Below are 21,243 nucleotides of genomic sequence, written 5' to 3' on the forward strand. Positions count from 1 at the left end.
CCCATTTCTTTTTCCTTCTGAGATATGCCTTCAAATTAACATCTCCAACATATCTGTTTCTTGGAATTAACATCTTAAACAAACTGACAACCCTTATGGTGTCCCCTTGATGTAAATGAGTCTGCAGACCAGCATTTTGCTTTCACAGATTAATATTATACTTGTTCAGAGAGTATATCTTTCTGTTGAAATGTTGAAACATTTTAATAATGAGGATATTCTACAATGGCCAGGGTATATGGGCCCCAACTTGGTTGTGAAAAGACATTCTTAAGAATGAATGACTCACTGACTGTATTCCATATGTCCTAAAAGTTTCTTGGAGACATACGATAGGGATCCATTTGAATGTAGTTTCATTTCATTGAGTTGATTATGTATTCACTGACGCTCAGGTATTTTACCTTAAAATGATCCTTCTTATTTATCATCATGAGATGTGATGAGACACTAATACCTGCTTATTGGAGTTGGGTAGTGAATAGCTATCTCTATAATTTTTTTGTTTTATAGACTGGACAACAAGTCCCTGCTCACATAGCACAGAGTGAATTTAAATGCTAAATAGTAATTGTTTCTCTTTTACCCAGGAAACCTGAGGGTCTTCTCCCAATTTGATTTTTTTAATTAAAGGAACCATCCCTTGAGCAACTACTTAAAAAAGCCTGTTCATTGAATGGGTATATGTCACTCAAAGTGAGAATGTGATAAGACCTTAGCCTAAAATGGCAAGGGTCTCACATTGTATCCTGAGCCATCTCCAGCTGTCCTGATAAATGTCAGGCCACTGGACCCAGATGGCTCAGGAGAAGAAAGTGAGGTTGGTGACCTTGCACAGCCCTCCCTCGCTCAAATCAAAATCAAGTGCAAGTCATGTCATCATCTTGATGTCATGGTCCTCTTGGAGAATGAGGGACAACAACAACAACAATTTTTCCTGGGGACTTAAACCATGTAGATCAGTAAAGTGGCCTCAGGAAATACAGTACCATTTGGAGATGCAGCTAATTACAGGTTTGTTACTACAATGTTTGCATATCTTTATACAAAAAACATTGTCATAATGACTGTTTCAATTTTCTATGGCTTTTATATATTTTATATATTTCAATGGGCCAACAGGAGAAATTAATTTTATATTGGGCTTCAGTAAACTTTGTTTGAAAATGTAAATTAATATTTGAATTTCTGACAAACATTTCCACTAGTATTCTTCAATCTTGGGTAGATATACAAAATAAAGAAGATGAAAGAGAGATGTTAAAAATGAAAGACCAGAGTGAATGACAAAGGGCAGTAGTTCCTTAGTTCTGACTACAAAGCAGATGAGTGATATTGAAAATTATGTTTCAAGGAAGTGACTAGGAATAACTGATTTCCAACAAGATAAGACTATTTTTAAAAAAGTCATTCAGAAAATAAAGAAGTGAAAAAAGGAAGGCATTACAGAGACGGTAAGAAGGGGCTGGCAAATAATGTAATAAATTCATTAAATAAAGAAAGGATTTACATGAGGAAGAGAAAGACCCATATAAACAGGGTAACTTTATGAGCTTTTTAAGCAACACAAAATCTTCCCTCTGGAAGTAGTGAACGGATTTCTTAGAAAGCAGTTCAAGAGATAGGACATATAAAGAGTTATTGCTGACATAGCTCACCCTAACCACCTCCCAGTGGGAGAGAAAAGAATAATATATGAGGTCAAAGCTGGGTTTGTATTCTCACAGAAGGGGTGTGATTTACTGACTTAGAGATAATTGGATGAAACTCCTGGGGAGGCAAGAAGAGTGACTTCTGGCTTTGTAATACAGCATTTCAAAGAACTTGGGAGCAAAAGAAGACGAACAAGTCAGTGAAAGGCAGTAGGAGCAGATGCTCAATGAAAGTTAAATAATAACACAGTGAGCCACAGCATTAATACGTAAGGGTAATGAGTCATCAGAGAACAGAAAATAAGACATCTTCAGTTAATATAAAAAATGTTTTCTCTACAACTTAACTCATAATGTGACCTATTTCCAGGTGATACTTGAAATTACCTAATATAACAGCATCCCAAAATAAAATAATTACTTAGGGTCATAGCTTTAGGCTAGTCTTGAACTACATCTGAGTCGTTACAAATTCCTCTTTATTGGATTCTCCAGCTCTAGTACCACTCAAATCCAGTCCATCCTCAATGCCTCAGGATGAGGACCAAGGTCATCCTTACATATTTTAACATCATTCCCCAAAGCAATATATTTCCCTTATTTTTCTTTATTCTTTTACTCAGTGCCTCTGCTTCCTCAGGCAGATGGAATCTTTGCCCTCTTTATTTCACCATTCTGGTAGTAAAGTCTCTATCAAGAACCTTTTCCCAGATGACTTACAGTGTTCCTTTGCTTCCATTTCAGCCCTCATGTTCTTTAACCATCCTTTGTCTCTATCTACCTTCAAGGGACTGCTAAGAATCCCGACACCTTCCTAAAGACTTTCCTGACTTTCTAGATATGAACTAGTTGTTCATGCCTTCTACATTTTACTATGCATTCTTCATTTTCCACCAACAGATAAAACATTTGAACTATTAAACATCAATAGACATTTTAGGTTTACTATCCTCCAGAAGCTAACGTATATTTGTCTGCGTGTGGAGGTGACAACTAGATGGCATGGTGGATAGAGTGCCAGACCTGGAGTCAGGAAAATCTGAGTTCAAATCTGGTCTCAGACACTTATGATCTGTGTGATCCAGGGCAGTTAACCTTGTTTGCTTCAGTTCCCTCATCTATAAAATGAGCTGGAGAAGGAAATGGCAAACCACTGTTATTGCCAAGAAAACCTCAAACAGGTTATGAAAAGTCAGTTATGACTGAAATGACTCAATAATTACAACATGTGGAGGTGTACTTGTAGATCTACATCTTCATTTTACATTATAAATTCTTTAAGTCAGCATTGTTTCTATTAGCAAACTGTTTATACAGTGGTGCATGTCAGTATTTTCATTCTTAAATTGTTAGCTTCTAGAGGGCAGAAAATTCATGTGTTAGGTCATTCTTTTGAATCTTTTTTCACCCAAGACAAGATGAGTGCAGATCCTCTGAACATCAGAACCAGCGAGGATCTTATGCTATTTCTATATGACTGATGAAATGTGGTTCTGGAGGACCTGGTCTGTAATGTGAAGGACTGAACCTCACAGAGGTCCCAACACAGTGCCATGAACATTTCTTAATGGAAAGCATCACAAAAGTTGCCATAAAGTCCTCCAAGAACCAACGAATTCAAAGATAGTCTTGGTAAGATTTCTTTAGCAATAAGATATTGAAGAAATGGAAGAGATGATAGAATGATATTAGGAAAATAATAATAGGGTCAGGAGGCTATATTCTAGTTCCAGCTCAAGTACTAGCTAGTTCTGTGATCTTGAGTCAATAATGCCGTGTATCTAGCCTTCAGTTTTCTCATCTTTTCATAAGAATAGATTATATTTATGTAGTCCTTTAAGGCTTAAAAAGAGGTTATATATGTATATATGTATGTATACATATAACACATGTAATAAAATATATAAAATTCCATGTAAATGAGTATATAATATATTTTATATTATGAAATATATAGAATAAATTCAAATTTAATTTAATAAGGAGAGCACTGGCAGTTGCAGGAACAAAATAAGGTTAAATGTAGAAGGTAGTATTTGAACTGACTTAAAGAAAATGAAGATATTATAAGAGATGGAGATAAGGATGCCTGGCAGCTATCCAGTACAAAGGCAGAGAGATGGAATATAGATATTGTGTGAGGATTAGTAAGCAGTTCATTTTGGTTAGACTGTAAAATACGGGAAGATGAGTAATATATAACAAGTTTGGAAATGTTGAGTGGGGACAGGTTGTGAAGGACAATAAAAGCCACACAGAAGAGCTTGTCATTGAGGTAGTAGGGAACCATTGGAATTTATTGACGAAATATTATGGGTATGGTTTGATCTTAGGGTTTGTCTGAGTCTCAGACCTATATTCCTTTACTACCTTACTGGAGCACAGTGTCAAATCTCTAGGTTGTAGTAAGGCTCAGAAGGGTACCTAGGTGACACAGTGGATAGGGTACCAGGATTGGAGTCAGGAAGTCTCATCTTACTGTGTTCAAATCTAGACTCAGACACTTCCTCGCTCTGGGCAAATCACTTACCCCTGTTTGCCTCAGTTGCCTCATCTATAAAATGAGTTGGAGAAGGAAATGGCAAACCACTCCAGTATCTTCGCCAACAAAAACCCCAAATGGGATTACAAAAGAGTTGGATGTAATGGAAATGACTGAACAGAAGATTCAGTGAGATAATATATGTAAAGTGCTTGATAAATCTGACAAGTGGCATATAAAATATCAACTATTATTTGTTAAATGAGGTTAGGAATGGGGGTGCTTTAGAAAATTGCCTTCCACTAAAATGTTTAGGATTTTAGAGAGAAGGTTGGGGAAATATACAGGAAATAGCCTTAAAATAGGAAATATAATCTTCTATTGCAATGCCAGAGGTTCCAGTTCAGCTGAATGTAAAGAGATATGCCCTGTAGTGATTTTTTTTTATCATCCATGTTAAAGAATGGTGGTTGTAGTATATGGCAATACCTATTTTCACCCTAGTTGTACATTTGTATAGAAATATTTACATAGATCTTATATGAGATCTGTGATCCCCTCACATGTGTATAGGATCTCACATGAGATCTATGATCCAGGGAATATCAAACCTGACCATGCTTATCATTATTAATGGTCAGCTCAAGAGTGTGACACTTGACATGGAATATAAATGAGATTATAAGCATGTAGGAAGTTGAAGAAGTGAGAGGTCAAGATATTTGAAGGGATATCAACATATATGTGTGTGTATGTGTGTGTATATCCATATCTATATCTATATCTGTCATCTATCTGTCTATCTCTCTATCTAAATTCTTTTGTATGAATAAGGTTTGGGATGGGGAGTGAGAGATTGAGAGTCAGGTTCTACACTTGAGGAAGAAGGAGAATGTTTTAGAAGTTGAGAAGAGACTGAGAAAAGTTGTGCTAAATGACAGTAAAGATGGATGAACTGGACTGCAAAGGAAGTTAATTTTCTGAGTGATTGTTCCAAAGAAAGACTGGAAATCAAGACTGAGGAGTATCTGTGTACTTTTTTTCCTGACCTAATGTTTTGAGGCCAAAATAGTCCCTGAACTTGAGGAGATCCTATCTTAGATGTACAAGAAGTTTATTTTTTTTCTTACATGTGATTAATTCTCTCCCACATGGCCTATTCTCAGTTGCCTTTTTAGTCCCTCTAAAATCCATTGATGGTTTCATGTGAATACCTCCTTACACTTCATAGGACTACCCCTTGCCACAAAGTCTCTGGGGCTCCTGGTCTGCTGTTTGGGTTTCTAAGCAAAATGCCTGTTATGTCAGACTGGAACAACAAACCAGAAGCATCCCTGGCTATGAAGCAAAACTTCCCATCTCCATAAAGCCTCCTTCCACCCTGTGGCTCCTGCCTTTGAAAAGAGCCTCTTCCTTTGGGCTTATGGAGACCAGAGGAAACCTCTCCTTTGAGCTTGTGATCTAGAAAAACCCTCCGTGTTGAGCCCTGAGCTGCACTTTAATCATAAAGGGTTATGAAGATATTACTCTTAGCATTTCAAAAGAATGAGATATTTTTACATCTAAATAGAATATATTAAGAAAAAAACAACCCTTCTGATAGGATACATGTTAATGAGAGGCAGTCAGCATAACTTTGAGTATACAGAACTGGTTTTTATGAAGGAAATCCTGGCTTCCAAATCCAAGGCCTCCCAAGTTCAGCACTAGCCAGTGGGTCACCTATTGCCTCAGAATGGACCGTGTGACTCTTTTTTTTTTTTGCATGGCTTTTCCAATTATCTATTTTGTGTAAATAATGTACACACATAAAACTCCTCATCAAAACAGTGGGACTTATAGGTACACATTTCTATGGTTCTTTATAGTTTGCAAAATACTACACAAATGTTGTTATCAGGACAGGCAGATATGATTTGAGGGCAACTCCTCCTGTTTCCAGGCAGTGCAGGGAGCCCTGTGATGTGCAATGAGAACGGAGATGCTCCTGGGCGCTATGACATCTTCCAGTACGAAGTGGCAAACGGCAGTGGAGGGTACCGTGCTGTGGGTCAGTGGACTGAATCCCTGAAGCTCTATGTGAGTGGGATTTGTGGTTGAGGGAGTAGGGTAGGGTGGGCAGGGTGCAGCACTGAGGAACGAGAAGATGATCTCTCTAGGAATGTCAGATTTCAAGTCAGCTCCAGGGGAATACCCTGACATGGCAGGTTTGGGGCCTTTGGGGCTTTTACTATGAGAACTTACTAAGAAAACTGATGGTGACCTCTTCCTTGTGGAACCAGCAGGAGTGGGATAGAGGTGGGAGGTTGAAAGCTAAGAAAAGAAGAAAGGGAGACCCAGTGAGGGTCAGAGAGGAAGGGACCAAGATGATGCAATGATGCAGCTCAGAGACTCAAGATCAAACTGGGCTCCATGGACAGACTTGGCAGGATGGGTGCAGAACCTTGGATGAGAAAAACATGGCATCTTGATTTTCACTATCTGTAACACTTCCTTCAATTATTAAAATGATGATCCTATGAAGGTGAAGAAAGTGTGTTCGAGATGATTCTTTGTAGCCTCTGCCCTCAGGTAGAAGAACTGGAGCAGTCAGGCAGCCCCTTGCTGCCACCAAATTCCATCTGCAGCCTCTCGTGTGGGCCTTTTCCTCCATCCCCCTAGCACCATGCAGCATCTCCAGAAGTCCCAGACAGGTGCCAAGTCTCTGGGCATTCTCTAGCTCTTCATGCTGGAGTGTTAGCACCTGAGCCCTGCATTTGTTGGCATTCTCCAGGTGCTCACTCTGGGCCTGGGACCCAGCCACCAACTTCAGCTTTTGCTTTTCCTGCCCTTGCCTCTACTGGGCCTGGGCCATGTTCCTCCACTCCTCCAAAGCATGCCTTTTGGCCTGGGCCTGCTTCAGAGCAGTCCCCAGTAAAGCCTGCTTCCTCTTGCTGGCCTCCAGTTGTTCTAGGGGCCTTCAGCAAGGCAGCCTCAATAGCTTCCACCTGCTTCTGGTGCTCAGCTTTCAGGTTCTTCCAGAGCTGTTGGGCCGCACTGGCTTTTGCCCGGATTTCCTCTTCCATGTTCACAGTCATGTCCACATGCTCTAGGAAGCCCTGAAGGGCACTGAGCACCTATAGCTGGCCCCACAGCAGCTTCTCCTTCTTCCTAGAGTCCTTCAAGAACTCTACCACCAGAGTGGGTGAAACATCCTCCTGTACCCTGGGGGCTGCTAAGGCCCTTGTGGCTGAAGCCAGAGCTTCGGCCACTGCTATTGCCACAGCAGCCACCCCTCAGCATCTTCAGATGCCCTATGTGACTCTTGATAAGCCATTGAACCTCTGAAGGTTCCCAAGAACTCTAGGAACATTTGCTGATGTGAGGCAGTAGAAAGTTTTCTCACTGAGGCGTTCCCTACACTTTGTGACTGCAAGTCCAGGGATGCTTCTCTTCCCAATTAAACAAACTGATTTTTTCACAATTGTATATGTTTATGTGTGTGATATACACATATTGTATGTGTTTGGGAGGTAAGGGAGATTATTAGACAGATATTTGAATGCTTCAGTAACTTTGTGGACTGGAAAAGGTTGGACCATACTGCTATATGTCTCTGTTTCTAACCAAAGCATCTACCCTGATGTGAATTTTTCATTCTTAAGAGCCCTTAAATGGCTCAGTGCTTCTTAGCAGAAGGAGACAATGTGACTCAGCATAGAGAGAGACAGAACCAGACGGTTGTCTGTTCAAAATCCTAGGGTAGGCACATTCAGGTAAATGTATTTCTCCCAAACGCTGATGTCATCCAGCAGCACTTGAATCACAGGATGGAATGAAAATAGATGTTCTGCTTTCAGTGACTGATAAAATTAGCTCTTAGTTCTGTTTTTACATAGCCAGTGCATCAATGGTTTTGCTTCTACTCAGGGTTGGAGGAGAGACAAAGAGGGTAAAGAAAAAAATGACCTATTGTAAGTCGTGTATGGGAAACTTGCTCACAGTGGACTCTGAGGGAGTTTTCTCTTTCTTTTTGCTCATAATTCATCCCTAGCTGTATTCTACCTGACAGAATATTCAGGTTCTCTCCCATTGTCATGGAGACTGACCTTTCCCTTTCAAAACACCAATCACAGTATTGCAAAAGAAAGTTTTATTAATATGAGGGGAAAAAATAAGACTTCAACAAGTATCCATTAATTGGTGTGGACTAGATGGTAACAAATGGCACCAGAGAGAAAATGGGATGATCCATTTATTTTCTTTCTCTTTCTTTGCCAAGGAGAATGATCTTTGGCCCAGGAAGTATGGACAACAGATTATTAAATATTTCCCACTACATCTCTGTCTGCACACAGTAGGTGTTTAACAGATGTTTGAAGGACAAGATCCATAAGAAAAGAAGATTAACTTGACAATTAAGTTTGAATGAAGATTGAAGGAAGAGAGTGAAGCAAAAAGATGAAAAATAGATTATTTTTATAGTGGTCAAAGCAATAGGTAATGAGGGCCTTTACTAGGGTGGGTCAAGAATCAGGAAACCAAGAAGCATTTATCAAGTGTCCACTATGTGTCTCGTATCCCATTAATTACCAGGAATCTAAAGACAACTGTTAGAAGCTAAAGATATAAAAACAAACAGAAGATTTCCTTCCAAGAAATATCAGCTCTGCCTTTGGAATCTCTATCAAATCCTTTCTTTAGTAATCCACCTTAGCTCAACCTCATATTCCTTATCCAGACTACTATAACAGCTTCTTAGCAGGTATGCCAAACTCTAGCAGTTTCCCTCTCCAGTCCATCCTCCTCACCACTGACAGCTCTAATTACATTTCTTCACTTTTAAAACCCTTCAGTGCCTCCCTACTGCCTACTGAATGAAATCCAATCTCCTACATGTGGCAGATAAATTCAGTTAAAATATTACCTTCCTTTTGGAAAGTTGAACTCTGAGTAAATGAGAAACCAGATAACAGATGATTACACATGCCGTCATTTGGTAGCAGAGACACAAGGATGCACAGTGGAAAGTACCCTGGCTCTAGAACTGGGCCTCTGATGCCCACTAACTGTGTGACCTTGGGCAAGTTATATAACCTCCCAGGGCCTCAGTTGCCTTATCTGTAAAGTAAGAGTGTAAGACCAGATAGCCTCTAAGGTCCCTTACACCTCTAGAGCTATCCTCCTATGACTACTACATTGTGATTTTATATCTAGCCAGATATCATTACTGTGCCAGATGTTTTTGGTTATTTATTGTTCTCTGTCACAAAGAAAAGTTAATCCTGGAGTTGGTGGGGAGGGGAGGTTTTCCACTATTTTTCCTGAGAAATGGTGGAATTTTTAAAAAATAAATAAATCTCTAATGAACAAGTATAAATAGCCGCTAAAATGGATAAGCAGGAAGCTAATATCCTGTGGCTGGATGGTCAGGCCTGGAATCAGAAAGATTCATGTTCCTATGTTCAAATCTAGCCTTAGATGCTACCTAACTGTGTGACCCTGGATGAGTCACTTAACCCTGCTTGCCTCAGGATCCTCATCTATAAAATGAGCTGGAGAAGGAAATGGCAAATGTTACAGTATCCTTGCAAAGAAAACCCCAAATGGGGTCACAAAAAAATCAGACATGACTGAAATTGACTGAATAATAATATCATGGAGTTTATTTTTTCCCCTTCTCATTTGAAAAATAGAGCAAAATTGGGCAGTGCCACTATTAAAATGAGGGGAAAGGGATCGTCATTATTTGTAGTAAAGATGGCATTTAGAAAGTGAAGGAAAACTTCAAGCCATAAACTCCTTATGGGGTATAGGCTGTTTTTACACAATATCAAAATAGCTGGTCAATTCAGTGAATCAGTTGGGTGGGTGTTCTTTGTGCAAACCTCACAATTTGAGAGAATTTTAATGGAATTGATAGATTTTTTAAAAATTCTATAAACGCAGCCATGGTAATTCAAAACACTCCATAGCCAAGTTTGTCTTTATAGATTCCTTTGCTTTATCTTAAAACAAAAAAAGTGAATTATGTCTTCCTGTGGGAGATGCTGAAGTGTGAGAGAGGAAAGTAGTAGAAACAATAAGAGAGAAAGACAGACAGAGACACAGAGAGAATATGGGGAGGGGACAAGGAAAGGAGGGAGGAAGCAACTTCTGGCTAAACAAACTGGGAAAAAAAAGAAAGAAAAAAAACAGTGAGCAGCACTGAAATTGGCAAAAAGTGTGAGTAGTGCCGGAAAGCAAAAGATAATATGTGGAAATACATTTGGTCAGGAAGTGGATAGTAAAAAAAATGTGGAAATATGAGAACCATGACAGAAGACATAAATTATGAGGAAAGCACAGTGGGGAAAAAAATCTTGTTTTGTGGGAACATTGCTCTTGAAGAAAAGGGAAAAAAGGGAAAAATCTTTAGTTAAACATGTTTTAGAATGTTTCTGCCTCTGTCATCTTTTGATAATGATTTGATGAGGAAAAAGACATTTGAGAGGATGAGGTAAGATGATGTTTACAGGATATAATTAAGATGAGAGACTAAACAAAAAATGAATTGTATTCTTGGCACATCACAAAGAACTACTGGAAAAGGGCTAGACTGGGAGTGGATACTTGAGTTCTAGCCCTACTTTGCCACTGATTAGCTGTGTGGCATTAAGTAAGCCTCTTTACTTTTTGAGGTCTTGTTTATTTCATACATAAAACGGGGGGTTTTTGAATTCTGTGATTCTGTGTTAAAAACAGCTAATGATTGTAAATCACTTTGAGGTTTGCAAAGCATTTTACTTCTATTTCCTTCTTTGATCCTTATGACAACTATATAAGGTTGGCGGTATTATTACCCCCATTTTACAGATGAGGACACAAAGGTTAAGAGCAGTTAAATGACTTGCCTAGGATAGTAACTGTCTAAGGAAAAATTGAACTGAGGTCTTCCTGACTTCAAGTCAAGTACCCCATCTATTACAGCACCCAGCTACTTCTATGTAATGTACTATTGATAACAGTATCATAGCTCCATATGGTATATTCAGATGTTATCTAGTTATTCTTCTGTTTCTATATATTATTATTTCTTTTTCCTTTGAAACCGATGTTTTTAAACTTAAAGGAGTAAGGCATTTTGATTTGAGGACATGCTTACGGTCTAATATAAATTCTTCATGAATTTTTCACATTGGTGATTAATGGAGCGATCTTCTGCCCAGATGAGGAAGGATATAGCTGGGAAACTGACGACAGATATAGTTAGGGAAGCGATAGGGATTCAGAGAGGAGATAGAAGAGTGCCCGGAGCACTCAAAGGGGGATGATAAAAAAGACTCATGGATGAGGGCCTAGAAAGAGAAGACGAGAGAGTAGGTTGAGAATGGCAACTTAGAGTAGAATAAGGGAAGCTACAGACCATGTGCAAAAAGTAGAAAAAGACGACATTGATGTTAACATCAGAGATGCTCTGGAACCTCGTCAACTCTGTGAAATTAGTAGTCAGTCCAGAAGGCCTTTTATGGAGTCCCTAGGAAGTCCAGTAAATCCAATAATTTAGTTCCAAATGAATTAAAATGATCAATAGTGGAGCACCATTACTTTAGCAAATTTAGATTTTAGTAGTATCTCTGGTTATGAGCTCGCTTTCTCTAGAACTTCGCAAAGGGGAAAATTATAGTAGTTTCTAAAATCTAAATCTCAAACATTCACTCAGCAATCTAACCAACATAACATTCAGGATTACTAGTCTTGTCCCCCAAACCTTACTTACTATCTGCCATATGCCCATAAGTCCTGGCATCCACCTTTTTTGCTTCCCTTTTTTCCCTTTGGCTACACTGACTTGAATCCTGATGAATTTTGTTCAAGGGTTTATTCACAAGGAAAGAGGAGATTGATCTATAACACACTGGGGCACAAGCAATCAAGAGAATATGTAGTTTTTTAAGTAAATAAGGCTCCCACCCTTGCTGAATCTCCTATTTAGTTCCCATGCCTGATGGCCCACCCATTAAATCCTATATAATTAGGGCACCACCATCATTCAGTGGCAGAGCTTTATTGATACAGTCACAGACTTTCCCCACTCTGAGAGCGCTTCCCATGAGCCTCCAACTGAAAACAATTCATGTTCTCCAAAGTCACAAAACACCCTTTGTTGTTGTTCAGGCATTTTCAGTCATATCCTTTATGACTCAATTTGGGATTTTCTTGGTGAAGATACTAGAGTGCTTTGCCATTTTCTTCTCCAGCTCATTTGACAGATGAGGAAACTGAGGCAAACAGGGTTAAGTGATTTGCTCAGGGTTGAGCAGCTAGTAAGTAAATCTAGATTTGAACTCAGAAGGATGAGTCTTCCTGACTCTTAGGCCTGGCACTCTTTCCCCTGAACCACCTAGCTGCCCTATAAAAAAACCCACTTCAATTCAAAGATCAGTTATCAAAATCACATGCATAATGGGAAGGTCTTTGGCGAGTGTGGCCACATTAGACTGGAGATATGATTTTTATGTTCATTTGCAGATTTGTACTTTTCATTCATTGCCTCAATATCCATTTATTAAGTATCTGCTAAGTGCCAAACACTGAGCTACATCTAGGGATAAAGACAAAAAACCCCTCTTTCCAGTGGCTTATACTCTATTGGTGGAAACATGTACCAAAGGAAGTGGATACTCAAAGGCAATACAACCCACTTTTAGAGGATACTAGTAAATGAGGGTAATAGGAAAGATCCTACATAGAAAGTGGCACCTGGCTTGACTTTGAAATGTAATTCCAAGAGGCAAAGTGGAGAAGAAAGTTCATTCCAATCAATCAAAAAGTATCTCTTCCAGGGACAGAATATTCCAGGCCTGTATAAAAGCTCAGAAACAAGAGATAGAATTTGCGTATCGTTAACAATTAGGCAAGTTTAGCTAGACTATGGAGTGAGTGACAGGGACTTCAATCAGCCCAGAAAAAGAAGTTAGAGTCAGATTGTGAAAGGCTGCAAATGCAAACAGGAGAGTTTGTATTTTATCAGAAGCAATAGAGAGCCCTTGGTTTCTTGAGCAGAGGACATATTCCATCAGTCATGTGATTTGGGAATATCAACTTGGCAAATATGTACAAGGTGGATTAGAGAAAGGAAAGATCAATTAGGATGGAAGACCAGTTAGGAGGTTGTTAAAATAATCCAAGCAAAAGTGGTGAAGCTCTGAACTAGGATGGTTTCAGTGTGAATGGAAATCGAGGAATAGATATGAGAGACAGTGTGGAGAAATTAATGAGACTGGTAATTGATGAGATATAGGGAATGAGGGAGAATGATGAGACAAAGACAACTCTTACATTGCAGACCTGGCTGCCTAGATGAATGGTAGTACTCTGGAGAGAAATAGGGAAGTTGCAAATAGAGGAAGGTTCGAGGGTGGAAAAATATTGAGCTGTATTTTGAATCTATTGAGTTTGAGCTTCCATTCTCATCTCGCTCTGATTCTTCTGGGATGAAATCAACCAACATCTTCCATGGAAATATCTTATTCCACAGAAGACAGATAATCTAGTTTCCTCCTTTTTACTAAGTTTGTAAATTTGTTTTTAGCTCCAGACTACAAAATGGTCTTTCCTTCCTTCTCCTCTTTCTTTTTTCATGTTCTATCGACCAGCCTCCTGAAATAATTCAAGTTTCCCCATGGTCAGTTCAGATCTTTTGTTGTTTTTATTGTTTTACCTTTTTACAGATTGCAGACCCACTTCTGGTTAGTTAGATCCACATCATTTCCCTGATAACCTAGAGTTTGGAGAGGTGTTCCTGAAGTTCCTTCACTTTATCTTCTAAGAAGTTCAAAATGTCCAATGGGTAGTTGAAGATATGGAACTGGAGAGTAGGAGATAGACTAAGGTTGAACATACAGATGTGGGAGAAATATGCATAAAGATGATAGTTTAATTAATGAGAACCAATGAGATCATTGTCAGAGTATACAGAAAACTGTAAAATGGAAATAATTGCAGCACCTACTTTGTTGTGAGGATCAAAGCACAAAGCCTGGCATGCAGTAGGTGCTATGTAAATGCTCATTTCCTTCTCCTTCCCTTTCCTTCTTTCCTTTGATATTGCCGTGTCCTGGTGTAGGCCCTCATCACTTCACACTTGGACTAATCCAGTAGCCTGCTGGTTGGTCTCCTTGACTCATGTCTTTCTCCTCCCTACCCCTTCCTACTTTCCACTTCCCTTCCCTCTGTCCACTTACGGTATCATATACTTACCTGTGGGTGCTATGCCCAAAGGAATGCAAATTTTGATCACTGAAACTTCGAAGGTTTTCTTAGGGTTTATGGGTTAGTTTTTTTCCTTAAGAACCATGCCTTAAACCCAAATCACCCTGGCTCTCATGGATTGACCAACAATAGATCTCAGACCAAGCTCCATTTGGTTATTTTTTGGACTCTGATTGACTCAGAGTGAATGTAAATAGCAATTGCTTCTGTTTTGGCCAGAAACCTGAGAGTCTTCCCCTTCCAGTTTTGTTTTTTGTTTTTTTTGGATTAGGTAAAAGAGGCTGTTCTCTGCCTCATTTCTTACCTAGTCTTAATCACTGAATGGGTTTGCCTCAGTCAAACTGAGACCTGTACAAAGCCTTAGCTAAATCATGGCATCCAGGGCCATCTCCAGTCCTACTGATGGACCCAGAGGGCTCCAGAGGAGTAAGTGAAGCTGGTGACTTTGCACAGCCATCCCTCAATTAAATCCAGTTCACTTGCATGTCATGGCATCACCTCCCTGATGTCATGGTCCTCCTTCAAGAACAAAGGACAAACAGTTGTCACTCCAGTCCATACTCCCCATGCTCCTCCTCCTCCTTTTATTTTTATGTTCTATTCTCCAACTTCCTGAATTAATTCAAGTTTCCCCATTGCCAGTTCAAATTAATCTCCCTAACTATGTGGAATCCTCTACTCAGTAAATTACAGTGACTCCCTATCACCTCTAGAATCAAATATAAAAGCCTGTATTTGGTCCTCTTACACCTTACACCCCTACTCATCCTCTGTGACTGGTCTCCTTGCTGATGCCCAAATAGGACACCCCATCTCCCAACTCCAGGCATTGTTACAGGTTGTCCTCCATCCCTGGAATACTGTCTCTTCATCCCTGGAATACTGTCTCTTCATCTCTGCCTCTTGGCTTTCCTGTGTTCAAGTTCCAGCTGAAATCTCATCATATTTGAGCAGTCTTTCCTGATCCACCTTAGTGTTAGTGCCTTCCCTTTGTTTACTATCTACAATTTATCATGTCGGTAACTTGTTTGTAGGTATTTGTTTTTCATGTTGTTTCCCCATTAGATGGTAAGCTCCTTTAGAGCAGGGACTGCTTTTGCTTTTCTTTGTGTCTCCAAGGCTTAGTGTAGTGCCTGACACATAGTAGGAATTTCATAGATCTTTATGGACTGACTGCCAGACTTGTAATCTATTTCCCAAATGTCTCTTCTCTTTTCTCTTTCAGCATGCAGCATATGCCAATGACAAAATCACCTTACTTTTTTCTCTCTGATACTCCTTTGCCCAAATGTTCCTGTGGAGTTCTGTTTCCTGTCCAACACTCAGCCATGCTTACTGTGTTCCTTCTGTCAGTTTCATTTATGACCATGTGAATCTCCCAAAGTGTGAAACAGTAATCTGTTTTGATAAGTCTTCATGGGGGTAGGGGAATTTCTGAGTTGTATCTTAGATCTATGCCCTAGAAATACACTATCTTTCTGTTATAATCAGGCTAACAAATACCTGCCTCAGATCTCTCAACAGAGTATCACCAATCACCATTATCATTCTCTTCTCCCTCTGATTCTTCTGGGATGAAATCAGCTGACAGCTTCTGTGGAAATATCTTATCATTCCTCAGAGGACAGATAATCCAGCTTCCTCCTGTTCACAAAGTTTGTAAATGTGATTTTAGCTCCAGACTACAGAGTGGTCTTTCTTCCCTTCCTCCTCCTCCTCCTTCATCTTCTTTTATTTTTAATAATCTATTCTCTGACCTCCTGAAATAATTCAGATTTCACCATTGCCCTTTCAGATCTTTTGTTGTTTTTGTTGCCTTACCTTTTTACAGATCGCAGATACATTTCTGGTTAGGTCCAGGTTATTTCTCAGATAACCTATAATGTGGAGAGCTATTCCTTGCCCTACACTTTACCTTCTATGAAGAGGCCAATTTGCACTTTGAACACAGATAGCAGTCATTTGAATAATAATAGATAACATGTATATAGTGCTTGCTATGTACCCAGCACTGTGCTAAGTACTTTACAATTATTATCTCATTTTGATACTCACAACAACTCTGGGAGATAGTTTCTATTATTATCCCCATTTTATAGATGAGGAAAATGAGGCAAATAGAGGTTAAGTGACTTGCCCAAGGTCACACAACTAATAAGTATCTGAGGCTGGATTTGAACTCAGGTCTTGCTGACTCCAAGTCCAGCATCCACTGTACCACCTCACTGCCCCTATGAGACAAAGGTGAGTATAAACACTGCACAGTAGACCCTTGATAAATGTTTGTTGTGCCAATAATTTACCCCCAAATCAAGTCATTACACATTTTTTCCAATTCTTATTGACTGAGATCCCAAAGTTTGTTTTTCAAACTACTTGTTGACTTTTACAACTTACCTTTTAACCATCCCATTACGATGCTAGAGTTGAACTGATAAATACTTACCATCCAGCAATCAAAAAAAAAGGATACACTTTAAGTTTAATCTGTATTATTTTTTTCATTTCTTATTATTTTCTCAATTGCTTTTTAGAAGCCTAGATCAGGGGTGGGGAACCTGTGGCCTTGAGGTCACATGTAGCCTTCTAGGTCCTTGGGTGCAGCCTTCTGACTGAATCCAAGTTTTACAGAACAAGTCCCTTTTTAAGGGAATTTGTTCTGTGAAGTTTCGATTCAATGGAAGGGCTTCACTTGAGGAGCTTGAGGGCCACTCATGGCTTCTAGGTCACAGGTTCCCCACCCCTGGAGATAATCAACAAAAAAACAAGCCAGTCCTCAATTTATATCATTTACTGATTTCCAAGGTCTAACTACTCACACTGAAAATTTTAACAATTGATTCTCCCTAGCTCATTGAAGTGACACTTTCCTGCTTACAGTTTTTTTTTACCCCTTTGACCAACCTTCTTTCTTTCAGCTTTATAACTTCCTTTCTCTTCTCTAGTTGGCTTTTGTTTTACTTTCCAATTTGTTTTATTTACCATTTTGTTTACCTTTTCTTAATTACCTTACTTTACCTTGTTGTTGAGTTATTTGTTTCAGTCTTGTCCCAACTCTTTGTGACCCCATTTGGGGTTTTCTTGGCAGAGATACTGGAGTGGTTTGCCATTTCCTTCTCCAGCTCATTTGACAGGTGAGGAAACTGAGACAAACAGAGTCAAGTGACTTGCCCAGGGTCACACAGCTTGTAAGTATCTGAGACCAGTTTGAACTCAGGAAGATGAGTCCTTCTGACTCCAGGCCTGGCTCTCTACCCACTGTGCCACTTAGCTGCCCTGTATTACCTTACTTTCTCCTTGTCCTCCTACTTGAGTTCATCTCTTCGGGTCTTTTCCCCTCAATCGTTTTCCTCCTCCAGATTAGACAATTAATCAGCAAACATTTATTAAGCGCTTGCTGAGTACTGGTCAGTTGTCTTCCAGATCAAGTGGTTCTCCTTATCCTCACCTTCTCCAAAGGTTCTTCAAACATATTCTCCCCAGATTCAGTCTCCTGGCCTTTCTCACACATTCTTCCCTATTCCCTTGTTCCTTTTCCTAGACACTAGGTATAGCAAAAAAGTAGCAGAGGTACTTCAGCCTTGCTCTACCTGGGTGTCTTTCTCAGAGCTCATTTACCCCGGTACCCAAATAGGAATCTTCTCTATGACATCCCCAAATGTGGTCATTCAGACTTTGCTTAAAGACCTTCAGTAAAGGAGAAACCACTATCTCCTAATGCACCCTATTCCACTTTGGGGAAATGCTGTTAGTGCAGTGTAGTGTAGGTAGATATGCTGTCCATACATATTTGGAAAGTGTTCTTTGACCCATGATTTTTGGCCACTGATGATGTCTCTAACAAAATAAAAAGTCTTCACTGTCTCATTGGTGATGTTCTTGTTACATTAGTATTTTCTCCTTAAAAAGGTGTGAATTCCTTTGCTTCTCTTTTGACCTGGGTACACAGTGATGATTATTGATTGATGATTGCTGATTAATTGATTATTGACTAATGATTCACAGTAGTTTATTTTATCTGAGTTTCATACTTGGGCTTAGCCTTTCATAGAGGCTGTACTTGAACACCAAAAGACAGGAGAGATGAAAAGAAACCAGGAAAAAGAGGAGTTACACATAAAAATTCAGACTCATTTCTTTATGGAAAGATAGGAACAATTTATCCATAGCCTCCAGGGAAATGTGAAACCGTAGAGTTGTCAGTGAGTAAAGGAAGAGGTGAGAAATTCCTGGGCCATTTCAGGAGCTTCTGGATTTTGAGTTAGAAACAGTGGAATGACAATGGTAGAGCCAGAGAGAAATTCCTGGACCAGACCTCCTTGACTAATCAGAGGAGTTTTGGGGTTCATTGTAAGTCCAAATGGAGACGTTCCCAGACCAGGAGGAGCAAGAGCCAAATCTGGCAAACAGCAAGTACTTAAGCCATAGTGTAGAGAAGAAAACCAGGACATTGTCATTTCACTAGTACTGTGAGTTATGCATTATGTATTTGGGAGTGGAGAGTTGACTCTTTGCTGACCCTGAGTACTGGCTCATCCAGTATGGTATTATAATGAGAATAGCAATTATTATCATTGCTAATGGTAATAATAACAAAACATCTATATAGCACTTTAAGGATTGCAAAATGATTTACAAATATTATTTCATTTTATCCTCCAAACAACCACAGAATATAGATGTTCTTATTATCCCCATTTCATAGATGAGAAAACTGAGGCAGATAGAGGTTAAGTAATTTGCCTTAAGTCACACAGCTAGTTCGTGCTTGCAACTGGGTGTATACTTAGGTCTTCCTGACTCTAAGAGAGAACCTATCCACTTCATCAGGTGGCTGCCCTACTAGTATACTCTGGAGAACTATATAGGTCCTAGAAGATATGTGACTAACCAGAGGGAGGATTGCTTGATATTCTAGCAGTCTTGAATACTTTTTCTTTTTGGGGCCCATCTAGAGTAGTACTAGAAGGCTAGAATATCGCATATATCTTTGAGAAATGCAGAGGCTTACAGAGGAAAAAGTATTTTATTGACAATTTATGAGGTCAGATGTAAATCTTTTACATTTTTATCAAGTTATATAAAACCCTGTCCTATATTCAGTGTTTTGTTGATCTGAGTGCTTTCATGGAAACCAAAGGCCCTTTTGCTTTTTTGAGGAGAGAGCTAGACACAAGTCAGATTCTGATATTCCCTAGGAAAAAATTCAGGCACAAACCAAACATATAACTCTTCAGAAAAAATAAACCTGGTTTATATAAATCCTAAACTTTAATTCTGGGCCACCGATTACATTGGATAATTTTTCCTTATCAATAGAAGATTTTACATTCACCCTATCCCTGACCTTCCATAAATCCAATATTTTTGGGTTTAAAATTTGAAGACATTTTTGCTTTTCCTATGAATTCTGTAACCAATGTAGGTTGAATGGTCTTGGTAATTTTATAAATGAGAAGTCAGGTTATAGGCAGTGTGTGTTTGTGTGAGGTAGAAAACATAAGTTTTTGGAACAGCTACTGTAGGGGAATTTACAATAGCTTTGGCAAGAACCCTCTTGAAACTGCATAACAAGAATTCACGAATTCTTGGACCAGGTATATCCAGTCCTTGAAGTCTGATCGAATCTGCTCTTATGCATTCTCCTAAAGGCATAATAATGGTGTTTGAGAACTCATCTATCACTCATGCCTGTCAGGTATACCCTAAGAATTGAGAATTTGGAAGCATGAACAAAATTTGAGAGAAGAGTGCATTCTGGATGGTTATGTGGGTTTTATGCTTTGCCTAGCAATCATAATAAATATGGCTTTAGATTTTTAGTTCCTGACTGTTACATTCAAATACTCAACTGTGTATATGACCTCATTGATTTGTATATTCCCTCTAATTAAGCAGATCTCAACTCATCCATGCCTGCTCACCCTGTGAGATGTTTGGCAAGCTAACAATAATATACAACAGGAAATCCTTGGATCTTGTGGATTTATAATTTGCAGTTTCAAAAATTCATGATTCAGCCTGTCCAATTCTTCCTAGGTGGTACTACCTCCTGTTTCCCATAACTACCCTATCCTCATCCTAAGCTTCTGCTATACTTAGCTACAGATGCCCCCAATTAAGGCATACTCTTCATGAAACAGGAAATTAACATCAGACAATTGGAAACACAGGCATTTTTGTAAAGTTGTGGAGTAAAAGGAGGTCTAGTCTTGGGCTCATGATTTCTGATATCAAATCCTAGATGTCTTACTTGCTATGTGACCCTAGACAAGTTCCCAAATGTCAGTTAAGCTGTCATTTTTCATCCAATTCTCTCATGAATGAAATGGAAATAATAACACTTGTACTGCTTACCCTGAAGAGCTATTTGGAGCACTCTAAGTGCCATAGATAGAAATTATTATTACTCAGGAGAGAAATGTAGGCAGCTGTTTGAGGCATTTTGTGTTGGAAAAAAAATCTCTTTTGTGTAAGTCATCATTATCAGTACATTATAGTATGCATGAAGCTCTCTGGGATCTCCAGAATTTATCCCTTGAAAATAAGAAGAGTAAACAGTATCTAACAAGCACATATCATGGCAGCTTGAAAACTGGTACTGTTTTTCAAACAGAGTATTCTATTTTCCAGTGATTTTGAATAAAAATGAATTCATGCAAATTCTTTTTGAAAGAAAACAGTCTTTTACTATTTTGGGGCTCAGAGAAAATTATATATGAAGGTAAGTTGAATATAAAGAGTTGGATATGAGCATGGGGATAATCCATGAAAGCTACTACTACAAATTCAAAGAGGATTTTACATAAAAAAGGTTATTTTACAATAATTTGCTGACTTATTTTAAAATTCATTGCTAATCTAATCACTGGAGCT

The 21,243-nt window shown here is 39.0% G+C and overlaps 1 protein-coding gene and 1 pseudogene across 1 annotated transcript in view; one reads left to right on the plus strand and one right to left on the minus strand.

The window, feature by feature from the left end:
- Positions 1-21,243, plus strand: part of ST8SIA1 (ST8 alpha-N-acetyl-neuraminide alpha-2,8-sialyltransferase 1) — a 140,870-nt gene that overhangs the window by 108,463 nt on the left and 11,164 nt on the right. The window lies entirely within an intron of this gene.
- LOC140531053 (outer kinetochore KNL1 complex subunit ZWINT-like) lies at positions 6,533-13,606 on the minus strand (annotated as a pseudogene).

Source organism: Notamacropus eugenii, chromosome 3, assembly GCF_028372415.1.
Source record: "Notamacropus eugenii isolate mMacEug1 chromosome 3, mMacEug1.pri_v2, whole genome shotgun sequence".
Lineage (NCBI taxonomy): Eukaryota > Metazoa > Chordata > Mammalia > Diprotodontia > Macropodidae > Notamacropus > Notamacropus eugenii.